This window comes from Macaca nemestrina, chromosome X, assembly GCF_043159975.1.
Source record: "Macaca nemestrina isolate mMacNem1 chromosome X, mMacNem.hap1, whole genome shotgun sequence".
NCBI lineage: Eukaryota > Metazoa > Chordata > Mammalia > Primates > Cercopithecidae > Macaca > Macaca nemestrina.
The window spans coordinates 134,719,781-134,732,847 of NC_092145.1; the positions used below are offsets into that span (position 1 = coordinate 134,719,781).

General features: G+C 35.2%; 1 long non-coding RNA gene across 1 annotated transcript in view; it reads right to left on the reverse strand.

Annotated features, from left to right (window-relative positions):
* Positions 1 to 1,208: 1,208 nt before the first annotated feature.
* The window catches only part of LOC139360894 (uncharacterized), a 115,222-nt gene continuing 103,363 nt past the window's right edge, over positions 1,209 to 13,067 (reverse strand). Inside the window, exons 2-3 of the long non-coding RNA XR_011618456.1 lie at positions 3,797 to 3,988; positions 1,209 to 1,736 (exon numbers count right to left, since the gene is read on the reverse strand). This is a non-coding gene — a long non-coding RNA (uncharacterized lncRNA). The remainder of the gene's footprint in view (positions 1,737 to 3,796; positions 3,989 to 13,067) is intronic.

A 13,067-nucleotide genomic window follows, 5' to 3' on the forward strand; every position in this document is an offset into this window, starting at 1 on the left:
AAGAAATGGAAGGGCCAGGAAGCTGCAGCCTCCATGGTAAGGACACTAATCCCATTTATGAAGGCAGAGCCCTCATAACTACTTCCCCAAATGGTCTACCTCTTAATACCACCACAATGGGAATTAAGTTTCAATATAAAAATTCAGAAGAGCACAAACACTCAAACCATAGCAATGTCATATTTTTGAGTTTTTTTCTACTTTTTGCAGTGGCTGTTTGAGTTTCTGTACAATTTCTTCTACCAGTTGTACAAAACAAATGCCTATATAGCTGTCATATCGTCACTTTATTTCTCAGCTGTTGACAAGGAATGAATGAAAAATCTACAGTGTTACTGTATTAATCATGATGATAGGAAAAGTTCAATTAATGTCTCTTTCAAAGAAGAAAAGTAACAGTTGTTTAGTATCAATTTTTTGACAATGTGAATCTTTTTTTTTGAGAAATTATTTTAAAACTTGCTAGTAAAAGAGGCTTTAAAATAACAGTTTATGTTCTGAAATATAGAAACTATATTACAATCTCTGTATGTAAACAGAATGTATGTTTGTTGGGTGCAATGCTTTTCAGTTTATCACAGCTCCTATTGATATAGAATATTGCCATTGAGATCTCTAAAGAGAACAGTAAATAATAATTTCCTGAGAAAAAATAGTATCTTTATTAGATAAGTGAAAACAGTTTAATCTATTACTGAGAGATCTATAAGACAAACATTTGAGAGAGGAAAAGTCACACTTTGTACATGCCGCCTGACAAGGATTGCTTATAGGAAGAAAAGGGGCCATGTGCATTGTAAGATAGAAAGACAGGAATTTGAACTAAACAAACTTAAAATATCTGCTCACATACTTAGTACTTGTAATGCATATTACAAATATTTTTCTATTTGCCCAAGAAGAAAATTCCCTTGTATGAGCCATCTCTGATTTTATAAACTGTAATCATGAAAACAATAGCCAGTTTGGTTAAAAAAAAATACAACATTCAAGGTTTTAGAACTGATATTTAGTTATTACAAACTGCACAAATTCTCAAAACTATTAACTTCCTTAAAAATAAACTCTTTCTTTCATATCGATTATAAAAAGGCACATTCACCACTCACAGAAACAGTGATTTCGGATTGCAAGAAACCCATGCAAAATCTATATGGAATGCCATTTACAGAGTGTCGTAAAAGTGAACTGTTGCTAATGAGCCCTTCCCCGTGGTTTGCGTCATGCTCATTTCTAACTCTGCTTTTATGGCAGCTACTGTTCAGGAAAAAATCCCATCCATTCCATGTAAATCTGGCTGTTCCCTGCTCTAGTACCAGTGTTAGGAAACTCAATTTAAATCAAGCCTAATCACTTCTGCCAGCTGCAGTGCACTTCCCAGTACTCCTCACCCACCTGTACATTCTAGCATGACTTTGTTTCTTGCATCTCTCAGCCTTACTCCAATTCAACCACACTCTAATTGGCTGGCTGGGGATTCCACTGTCACTCAAGCTAAACCCCAGGCTCATTGAGAGAATTGGAAGCTGAGTTTGCAGTTTGAGTTTCGCTCCCAGGGTACATATTTCCTGGCCTTTTTATTTTTTCAAGCTCCTATAAGTAGCCAGAGAGAAAGTTAAAACAATGCATGAAACTGTACCTTAAAATACAGCAGCTTTTTCTTTTCTGACAGGTTTAATTGTTTAGTTCCATGTTGGTGGTCAAGAAGGGAACTGAAGGCTTGTCTTCACATTTTGCTGTGAAAAAAAATGAATCATGACATCATTCCATGGCCCTTTTCAACAACCACTGGTTTACCACTTTTTAAAATGATCTCTTGTGACCTAAACATTATTTGGTTTCTGAGAGGAAAGTTAGCAATACTTTTCTGTAAGTACCAATTCAGACAATTTAAGATTTAGTTTTCTGCTTCTAAATTAGAGCTGTTAGCCTCAAATCATTTAAATGTTTTAAATTCACAAAATGCAAAATATTTCTGGATTGTTACTAATGTCCAAGATACTAGATAATATAAGAGACAAATTGTATCTCAGTTATGCTGTGCAAACATTAGGGGAGATATTATTAGCTCTGTGTCACTGAGTTTTAATTTCACTGACAATGAACAAAGGACCAGCTGGTGGAATCTCTTACTGTGTGGTAAGTGTTAGGGGGGCTACAAAGAAACCTGACACAAAGTCCTTGCCTTCAAGTAGTTTCCATCTTTTGAAGGAGATATTTAAATAGAAAATGCCCAGTTACATATAAATTAAGGACCAAATTTGAAACACAAGCCACAATTAATAAAGTACTCTGAGGTGGTGAGAGATGACTAAGGTAGGTATTTGTCTCAGTTACCACTCTTGACTAGCGATTTTCTCCTCTGCTTCTCTGGTCAAAGGCAGAGCAGCAGCAGCAGTAAGCCCAATAACTGGTTAACCTCAGCCCTCAAATAATTCTAAGTGGCTTTGTGTGATTCAGCAGGAACGCACAGTATGGCCATTGCACAATCAATTTCCCCGAGTCAATTGCAAATCTGACTTATATCAAAACTACAAATTTGCCAAATTGACTTAAGCAATGAAAAACAACCTTTTTACCCTAGATTTAAATTCATGTGAACAAGTACCAGACTAGAGTTGACTCCTAGGGGACCGAAGTGAGCTTTTCTTTTTCTTTCTTCACAGTTTTTTTTTTTTTTTTTTTTTTTTGGTATTAGTTTATGTCTGTTTTTTGATCACATAGCCTTAATATAACACAATCTTTTTAAAATGCCTTGTTTTCATTTCCTAGCATAAAATTTCCCTATGCTCACTTTTTATTTCCAATCTTGGTCAATTAAATATTTTAGTATATATTTTCCAGTTGTTGCTTATTTTCCCCCTTTTCACAATTATCTTATTTAACTTTATCATACGCTTGACCCATTTTGTTTCTACTAGACAAAATGTAAGCAAATCTCCTCAATAAAAGAAATGTTTGTTGTTGCTCCATTAAAAACAACATTAAATAGAACATAAACCTTACTTATAATGTTCTCACTTCTGAGGAGCTGTCATGTCATTGAGTTGGCTTTTATTAACTCTGGGAATTCAAATGGCTTATCCCTTTAAAATGGAACATCCAAATAGTAGATACAGAGTACCTACCCTTCTCCTATGCTCACACAAATCACAAATCTAAGTCATTGGACTTGGCACTGAGAAGGACGGAATGAGTCTCATTGTCTCATTTTCCTGTTATATAAAATCACTCTGTGTAATTTCAGATTTTTTTTTCTCTCTGGAAGAAAGTCCCTTAAGTATCTTTGTCTGAAACAAGCTATTTTATTAAATACTCTAAGCAGTTTTCCTAAATCTTTATTCTTTGTTGATGAGGATGAGGATAATGTTGATTTGGGGGGTTGTCTAGTCCAAAATAATCTTTCCAAGCATATTACAAGCTAGAGATTTATATGAGATTTTGTTTGTTTTTTTCAGTGATTTCAGCTTTACCAGAAAGCTGGTCCCTTCTCTTGTAGCTAACTTGCTGAAAGATAACCAAAACCCTGTGGCATAGAAGGAAAAAATATCAGTTTTTAAAATATGTAAATTTAACTATTAATCATTAGCAGGTCTCTTAAATTCCCCAAACCTCAATTTCCTCATCTCTAAAATGAAAACATTGAACAACATATTTTTTAAGATCTGCCATAGGTAGATACTGAGATAAAGATCAATTGCATGAAAGCAAACTTCTTAGAAAATTTAATTATTAAGTCCATAGATAGCCCAGAACCACTATTTACTTCATTTTCCCAAACTAGTCCTTTTCCTACCATCGAGATGAATCTCCATCAGATTGGACCACCCAGTGTTCTCACTCTTTCTATTTTACTTCACCGTTGTTCTTCTGGTCTTCTCAGATCCCTTCTCAGATCTTCTCAGGTCCAGCTTCCTTTTCCTGTCAATTTCATGACGCCCATTAAGGTAAGGGGCTTCAGATTCTGAGTGTAGCAGGCAGGGATGAACTGAAATGGTATAATGAAAAAAAAATCATAAATTGTTTCCTTGGTAAAATTGATAATTTAATGATGTAACAACAATATATTGTTACACTAACAGCATATCTGTTCTCCCCATCTTACCTTATTACTATTGCCCTATCTTTGTTTTGATCAGGACCTAAGAAGGGCTACGTCAATGTATGCTAATATCACATTTTAGAAAAGAAGTTAGGAGGTAAATAGCATGCCTTCAACACATGATCCTGAGGCACTCTCCACATTATTTGTCTTTTCATAAGCAGGTATGTCCTGGTGAAAGTTGTCGCTTTCCTACTGTTTTCAGGGACTAGCAGTCTCCACTGTAATAGGATATTCAAGCTCTTATTTCCCTAGGGATCAAGCTCATTATGAAATTGTACCTTCTGATTTCCATCTCTCATCAAAAGGATGCCTGTTCTATGTATTGATTATTCAAGTCCTTGTAGATAAGCTGATAAATGATTTTAAATATGCTAATGATCGCTCATTAATGTGTCCACACTAGTGTTTCATTTTTTAAATTTTATTTATTTTTGGAGACAGGGTCTCATTCTGTCACCCAGGGTGGAGTGCAGTGACACAGTGATAGCTCACTGCAGCCTGGAATTCCTGAACTCAAGCAATCCTCCTAAGTAGCTGGGACTACAGGTACAGGCACTACACCCAGCTAATTTCTGTATTTTTTGTAGAGACAGGATCTCACTATGTTTCCCAGGCTGGTCTTGAACTCCTGACCTAGTGATCCACCCGCCCTGGCCTCCCAAAGTGCCGGGATTACAGGTGTGAGCCACCACACCCGGCCCAGTATTTCTGTTTTTAAAAGTCTTCAGTAACTATACTAAAAGAATCCAACTATATAACCATGTGAAAATCCTAAGTTCAACTGAAGGACTAGACGGGAGGAAATATTTTGGGCTTGGGAAATTTTTAGAATTGCTCTATTTATATCAATAAGGAGAATGCTTACGAATAAAATTATCAATAAGTGTTTGAAAACAAAATGAATGACTTTGTCTATTAAGGATCTACATACAGAAGAGTGATTATATACATAGAATTGACTGAAGTTCTTCTGTTTTTTTTTTTTTTTTTTTTTTTTTTTTTTTTTTTTTTTTTTGAGACAGAGTCTCGCTCTGTTGCCCAGGCTGGAGTGCAGTGGTGCAATCTCGGCTCACTGCAACCTCCACCTCCCGGGTTCAAGCAATTCTCCCTGCCTCAGCCTCCCAGGTAGCTGGGATTACAAGCACCTGCCAGCACGCCTGGTTAATTTTTGTATTTTTAGTAGAGAAGGGGTTTCACCATGTTGGCCAGGCTGGTCTTGAACTCCTGATCTCAGGTGATCTGCCCACCTTGGCCTCCCAAAGTGCTGGGATTACAGGCGTGAGCCACCGCACCTGGCCAGAAGTTCTTAAATACAAATGCATATGTATATGGCAATTCAGACAGAACGTTCATCTGTACTCCATGACTCTAAAGTTTCCAACCACTTCCCACAATTTTGTTTCCCTGTTCAATAAGCAAAATGCCAATGTAACAAGGTACCATAAGGCAAAATTTTCTCTTAGAAGAACTTTGCTATCACAAAATTCCTATCCCTTTCCCATACCTCTTTCACATTTAGAGTACTTAATCGGTGGTTACAACTAAACAGAGCAGGCCTTGCTTCAGTTTTCTACTTTTGGGATACACTACTTAAACTGACATCCAAAGTACTTGAAGACTTTGTGAAGGAACAGATCAGGAAACGTTGAGGACAAACCATATGGGATTTAGAGGAAAAGCAGCTATAAGTAAGAGGGATTTTTGAACATGTTGACATTTAATGAATATGTAATGTCTTATGCAAATAAACACATAACTTTTTTCCTTGAATCAGTCTGATAATCAGAATCTGATACCATTGTCACTTGGTTTAAACAGAAATATTTTGAGTAATTCAATAACAATTCAACCACGTGACTATTTGGGAAGCAGTCTGTTAAAATAATCAACATCCATAAGCTAACAATATGCATCTGAATTTCTTAAGCAGATCATGATTATGCAATGTTTTCAGCAACACAGAACAATTGAAATACAAGACATTTGAACTGGATTATTCCCTCCATGATTCTTTTCTGATATTTAAAATGATACTTCATCATTCTTATTTCTGTCCCATTAATGTTCCTCCTTCAACTCTGATGTGTAAAGGCATCTCATACTTCAAACTACCAAAAAACTAAAATATGACTGTTGGTTCTTGTTCTTCCCACCCACCACAATAAAACCTGCTTCACATTAAGTCATATTTAGTTTGAACAGCTGTCCCAATTTGCCTAGGACTAAGGGTTTTCCCAGGACACAGGACTTTCAGTGCTGAAACTGGGAAAGTCTTAGACATGCCAGGATGAGTAAATCACACTAAGCCATCATCCGTGTACACTCATGCATCACTTAATGACAGGAATACATTCTGAGAGATGCAGCATTAGGCAATTTCATTGTTGTGCAAACATCATAGAGTGTACTTACATAAACCTAGATGGGATAGTCTACTACACACCAGCGTATATGCTATAAACTATTGTCATATGCTACAAACCTATACAGCACATGACTGTACTTCATGCTGTAGACAACTGTAACACAATGGTAAGTGTGTGTGTATTTAAACATATCTAAATATAGAAAAGGTATAGTAAAAATACAGTATAAAAGATAAAACAAGGGTACACCTATATATGGCATTTGCCATGAATGGAGATTGCATGTCTGGAACTTGCTCTGGGTGAGTCAGTTAATGATTGGTGAGTAAATGTGAAGGCCTAGGACATTACTGTGCACTACTGTAGGCTTTATAAGCACTGTACACTTAGGCTACACTAACTTTATTTTTCTTTCTTCTGTAATAACACTGGCATCAGCACAAATATGTGCATAATATGTTGTGCTATGATGTTACAACAGCTATGACATCTATAGGCAATAGGAATTTTTCAGCTCCATTATACTCTTATAAGACCACTGTCATCTATATGGTCCATTGTTGATTGAAACATTATGTGGCACATGACTAGTTTTTCTAAATCAAAATCTAGGTGTCACCCAAGATTCTTCCTCCTTAATTCTCTAGCTCTAAACCATTAGTAAATCTTGAAGTCCCTGCTATTAAAATGACCCCTGAACTCACCACTCTTTACGTCTCAGCTGTAGCCACAGCAGGTGGAGCCAGCATTACCCCTCACCTGTGCCACTATAAGGGCTAAGGAAGTATTCCCCTTGTAGCCTTGCCCATTTACAAAACTCCGTACCCGTGAATACCAGATCATGCATGATCTTGTCTCATCTCCTATTACTCTTGAACCTGCCACTACAATTCAGTTAGGCTGTCTTTTGTTCTTGTTCCTCAAACATGCTGAGTTTGATCCTGTCAGGAGATCTGTGCACCACTGTTTCCATAGCTTGCACTGATAATCACCTGTTTTTTTCCTGCAGCTAATTACAGTGCTTGCCATATATTCTAAGATTACGTAGAACCTCCACAGAGAGCCTTCATTGACAACGCAATTTAAAAATCCACTCAGTGACTTTCAATCACATCACCACAATTTAATTCTCTGTGTAACAGAGAGATTAAATTCTGTGTAACAGAGAGCTCTGTAACAGAGAGATCTGTTAACAAGTATTACTGTCTGATATTTTCGTGTTTCTACTTGTTTATTCTATATTTTAAGGTCAATTTTTTACAAAAGGTGCATAATTATGAACACCATAAGAACACAATCCTTTAAAACAGATGCAAAAATATGTGCAATGAAATATTTAAAACTAAATGTGTATCTTTGGAAAGTAAGTCATGGGTGATTTGTATTTTTTTATTTATGCTTTCTATATATTCCATATTTCTATTATATTCAATGCTTTTATAAGTTTATAATTAAAATCAGTATCATAAAAGGGTTCTAGCCTCTGCTATGGCCTCTGCTTGGAAACCTCACCCAGAATTGTTTAGTAGGCCATAATCCCCGTTGCTTTGTCTTTTTTTTTCTTTTTGTATGCCTTTAGCATAGTACTTATTGGATCATTTGCAATTTTCTCTTTGTAAGTCTCACTCTACATTCTGAGCTCCAGTGATGAATAAAAGGCAAGGTCTGTGTCTTTGGGTTTTCATTCCTAGTATCTACAGCATATATAAACAAACTCTGCCTTTGAACATTTCCATTCATAGTTATGCCATCTATATTGCTATTTATCCATAATTTTAAAATGGTTTTACACTTCTAATTCCTATCTACACACGTTTAGTTGCATAGTTTTTCTTAAAATAACAATCTCAGCATATGTCAATAAACTATCTTAAGCATGTCACTTGAAACTGCTCTACCACCAGTTCATTCCCCTTTTAAATTTCAATAATCATACATGGCAAACTCCTCGGGATAGTCTAGATTTCCTATATTTTGTTGCATCAACTACATAAATATGCCCTAACTAGGTTGATTATGTGTTTCACTTGCTTGTTTTGTTTTTTTCCAAAAATGTCTGCTGTAGAAAGTTTTCTTAGAAAAATAAATTTTTTAATTTAAACTTTTTCTTTAATGAGCAAAATATTTGAACAGACACTTCACCAAAAAAGACATACAGATGGCAAATAAACACATGAAAGATGCTGATAACCATGAGTCATTAGGAAAATGCAAATGAAACCCACAATCAAATACCACCACACACTTATTATAATATATGCAATTAAGACTGACTATACCAAGTGTTGGCAAGGATGTGGAACAATTAGAACACTCAAGCGATCCTGGGGAATGTAAAATGGTGCAAATTATTTGGAGAATAGTTGGATTGAGTCATGTAGTAGGTGCATATTTAAATTTTCAGAAAATATAATTTTTAATCCTATTAGAGTTTTAAAGATTAAAAATCTTGGCATATATATTCTGGAATTAATATGCCTGTCTTTCTCTCCCTGGATTTGTCTTTCTTATTGAGTGTGCAAAGGAAATAGCACAAAAACTCATGACAATCTAGTGATGTGAAAAACATAAATCTATCACATGACATTTTAAAGTCCCGCAATTGTGATGTAAATCATTTACCATTGACATTGCAACATAGGAAAAGTTAACAAACATTAGAAATTCTAATTATATCACTCTAATTTATATCATGTACCATGAAAATCAGAGAGCTAACTTCTCTTGGGAGAATTAAGTAAGGTGATAGATGTCTTGCAGCTTACAAATAAGTAAGAGGTTTCCAGGTGAAAGTTAGGAAAAGGTGATCCAGGAAGACTCAATAGCATTATGAAATGTGTACAATTAGGAGGAAGTTAAGAGTGCAGGAATTTTAGAGAAAACTGGAAGGAGAGAGGGTTACAGATATAGATAGGAAATCAAGTTAGAAAAAATGTATTTGTATGTGGAACTGAGGAGACAGTGTTTATTCACTAGAAAACTGGGAGCCATTTGAATAGATTAGAAGTTTTAGGTGATTAATCTGACAGAACTGTAGAAGACGAATTTAAATAAGAGGACTTAATGTTAGGAAGAATGCCTGAGTATCTTAAAATAAAATATACTGGTACAATTTATTGCCTTTGAGATAGCTTCAAAATGTATCTTATTTCTTATTTTAGATTATTTGATTTATCAAGCTATATATTATCAAACTATCTCTTACTCATTTCCTTTTGTGTTTGGTTTGTTTTACCTTCTGCAAAACCATGAAATTAATATATTCTTTCAAACCAAGCGTGTATGAGGCAATATCTAAAAATCATTCTTTAAGACAATACAAATATTTTAACACTTAGTAATAAAGAATACTGAGCAAACTAGTAATAAAGAGTACTGAGCAAACTACTAACATTTTTTATGCACCAACAAGCTTGTAAAAAAAGGTTAACAGATAACAAAATAAAAATTCAGTCCTCTAGATGGTAAATTTTAATTACCATCCTGAAATGGCTCTAATTTAACATTTATCTAAGCTACTTTTAAATGGTGTTTTTTTTTTCACAGTAGTAATTTTAGTTCTCACAGATATAAGGAAGATAAATATTTTGCCTGAGGAATCACTCAAGATCTGATTATTAGTCCACTGCCATGTTATTGTTTAGAATTTTGAATAAAAGTAAAGAGGAGATATAAATACCATGTCATTTATCTATGAATGAAGTTTCATTTCATTTCATTTCTAATGTTCTTGAAAAGTATCTTGACTATAATTAATAATGTATTACATATCTCAAAATAGCTAGAAGAGAGGACTTGGAATGTCTTGAGTATAATCAGTTATATTTTTTTTCTAAGCAACTGTAACAAACACAGAGAAAGCTGAAATACATCTCTAGATCTATGTTTGAAGGCACTGGAGAAATATTAAGGCAGTGAAGATTCAAGGGGTCAACATGCCAAGAGAAAAAATCCAGAGCAGTGAGCCTCAAATACCACACTGCTTTACTTTTTGAGGCATTTGTAAATTCACAATTAGTATTAATCCAAACAGAAAGCAGTGGACTAAGAGGATGGGAAGATGAGCAGAGCTACTAGTAGTCTTATGCAAGTCAAGTGATAAAAGCTAAGGTTACGGCCCATCAAATATGAGGGGCCCTGGTAGCCACTACAGATATTCAGTTGTGATGGCCAAAGGATTAAGAGTGAAATAGACTAGCCTGTAAAAATACTGAAGCCCTGTTTTGAAACAGCTAAACTCCAAATTGGGTTAGGTTTACTTACCCTGAATATCACTGCATGCCAGAATCAAAGTACATTCCTTCAAGAGTACATCATCCAGTGATGCAAATTATTATTATTATTATTATTATTTTTTTTTTTTTTTTTGAGACGGAGTCTCGCTCTGTCGCCCAGGCTGGAGTGCAGTGGCCAGATCTCAGCTCACTGCAAGCTCCGCCTCCCGGGTTCCCGCCATTCTCCTGCCTCAGCCTCCCGAGTAGCTGGGACCACAGGCGCCGCCACCTCGCCCGGCTAATTTTTCGTGTTTTTAGTAGAGACGGGGTTTCGCCGTGTTAGCCAGGATGGTCTCGATCTCCTGACCTTGTGATCCGCCCGTCTCGGCCTCCCAAAGTGCTGGGATTACAGGCTTGAGCCACCGCGCCCGGCCGATGCAAATTATTTCACAGTGTGTTTTGTATAATGTCCAACAATCCATTAAAAAGTAAGCAGTCCTATAAGACCCAATGCATGAAAAAGAAAAGACCAAATAAATAACAGAAGCAGAATCTAAGAGATTCAGATATTAGTGTTATCAGAGGTGAGGTTTAAAATGACTGCAATTAATATGTTCAAGAAAGTAGTTGAAAGCATGAAGAATTTCAGAAGACAACAGAAAATTATGGCAAAAATAAAATATCTAGAACTAGAAAAGATAACTGATATCAAGAACACAATGAGTGTGCAATAGCACATTAAACACTGTTTAAAAAGGTGTAGTGAACTGGAAGACAGTTCAATGGAAAAATGCATATTAAAATATGGAGAGACAAGGGTTAGAAAATACAGATGAGATCATAAGAATCATACTGAACATGGTGAAAACATCTAACATATAAGTCATTAAAATAGTAAAAAGAAGAGAGAATGATCAAGAATTTTCCCAAGTCCATGAAAGACATCAAGCCACAGATTCAAGAAATACCCCAAATACCAAGCAGAAAATATGCAAAGAAAACCACTCCAAGACATATCACAGTAGTAAAACTGCCAAAAAAAAAAAACCAAAAAAAAACTAACAGTTGATGCCAAAAGACAATGGAATTCGTCTTCAATGTGTGACAGGAAAAAACTGCAAGCATAGAATTTTAGACCGAGAAAAATGTCTTTCAAATAAAGGCAGCAAAAAGACATTTTCAGTGAAGTAAGAACTGACAGGAATCAATCATCTCTAGCCAACATGCAATAATGAAAATATTAAGGGAAGTACTTAAGCAGATCAAAATGAACTCATTTGGAAGCACAGAGGATTGAAGAGTAGCACAAAATATTAAATTAAAATAAATAAATATTGGCTGTCTAAAAAGTAAAAATGTTATGGTATTTAAAATAAGTGTATTGTAAGAGTATATGAAAATGACAGCAGAAAAGATGGGAGGTTAGTAAAAGTATTATCAGTCTGTTTTTCTGGAAGTGATTGAAGTACTAATTTACAACATACTTTAATGAGTTAATGATGAATATTTTAATTGCTTAGATAAATGAGGAAAGTTAAAATATAAGCTGACCAAGTAGAAACAGTCAATATTTACAAAAGCAAAACAAAAGAAGGCAAGGAAAAAGAGAAATGGACTGAAGAAAAGTTAGGGAAATTAAAGAGCATATAGTTTTATAGTTGATTCAACCCCAAATATATTATTTACATTATTAAATGCATTAATTAAAGTGTTTGAATGTGAACTGGACTGTAGTAAAAACAAGCTTGGAAGCAAGGATCTCACTGTGATGGTTCAAGAGAGAGAGGTTGAATGAAATGATGTCAGAAAATAGCAAAGAGACCATTCAGAGACACAAAGTAGGAAACAAACTAGGCAGATAAACATGGTCATGGGTGCTGACAAGTTGATGGGTGCAGCACACCAACATGGCACATGTATACATATGTAACAAACCTGCACATTGTGCACATGTACCCTAGAACTTTAAAAAAAAAAAAAAAGTCATGGCTGGTTGCAGAAAAGATGATAACATGAAGTAGATATGAGATCTTAAATTTACTCTAAGATTGTGTATTAGTTTGCTAAGACTACCATAAACAAGTGTCACAGACTAAGTGGTTTAAACAATATAAATTTATTGTCTCAGTTCCAGAGGCTGGAAGTTGAAATCAACTTTCTGAGGACTGCGTGGAAAGGATCTGTCCTACGCTTCTCTGCTTGGTTTTGTGGATGGCTTTCTTTTCCCTAAGTCTTGTCACATTGTCTTCCCTCTATCCGTGTCTGCGTACAAATTTCCTCTTCTTATAGGGACATGAGTCGTATTGGATTAGGGCCTACCCTAATAACCTAATTTTAATTTGATAACCTTTGTAAAGACCCTATTTTCAACCTATTTTCAAA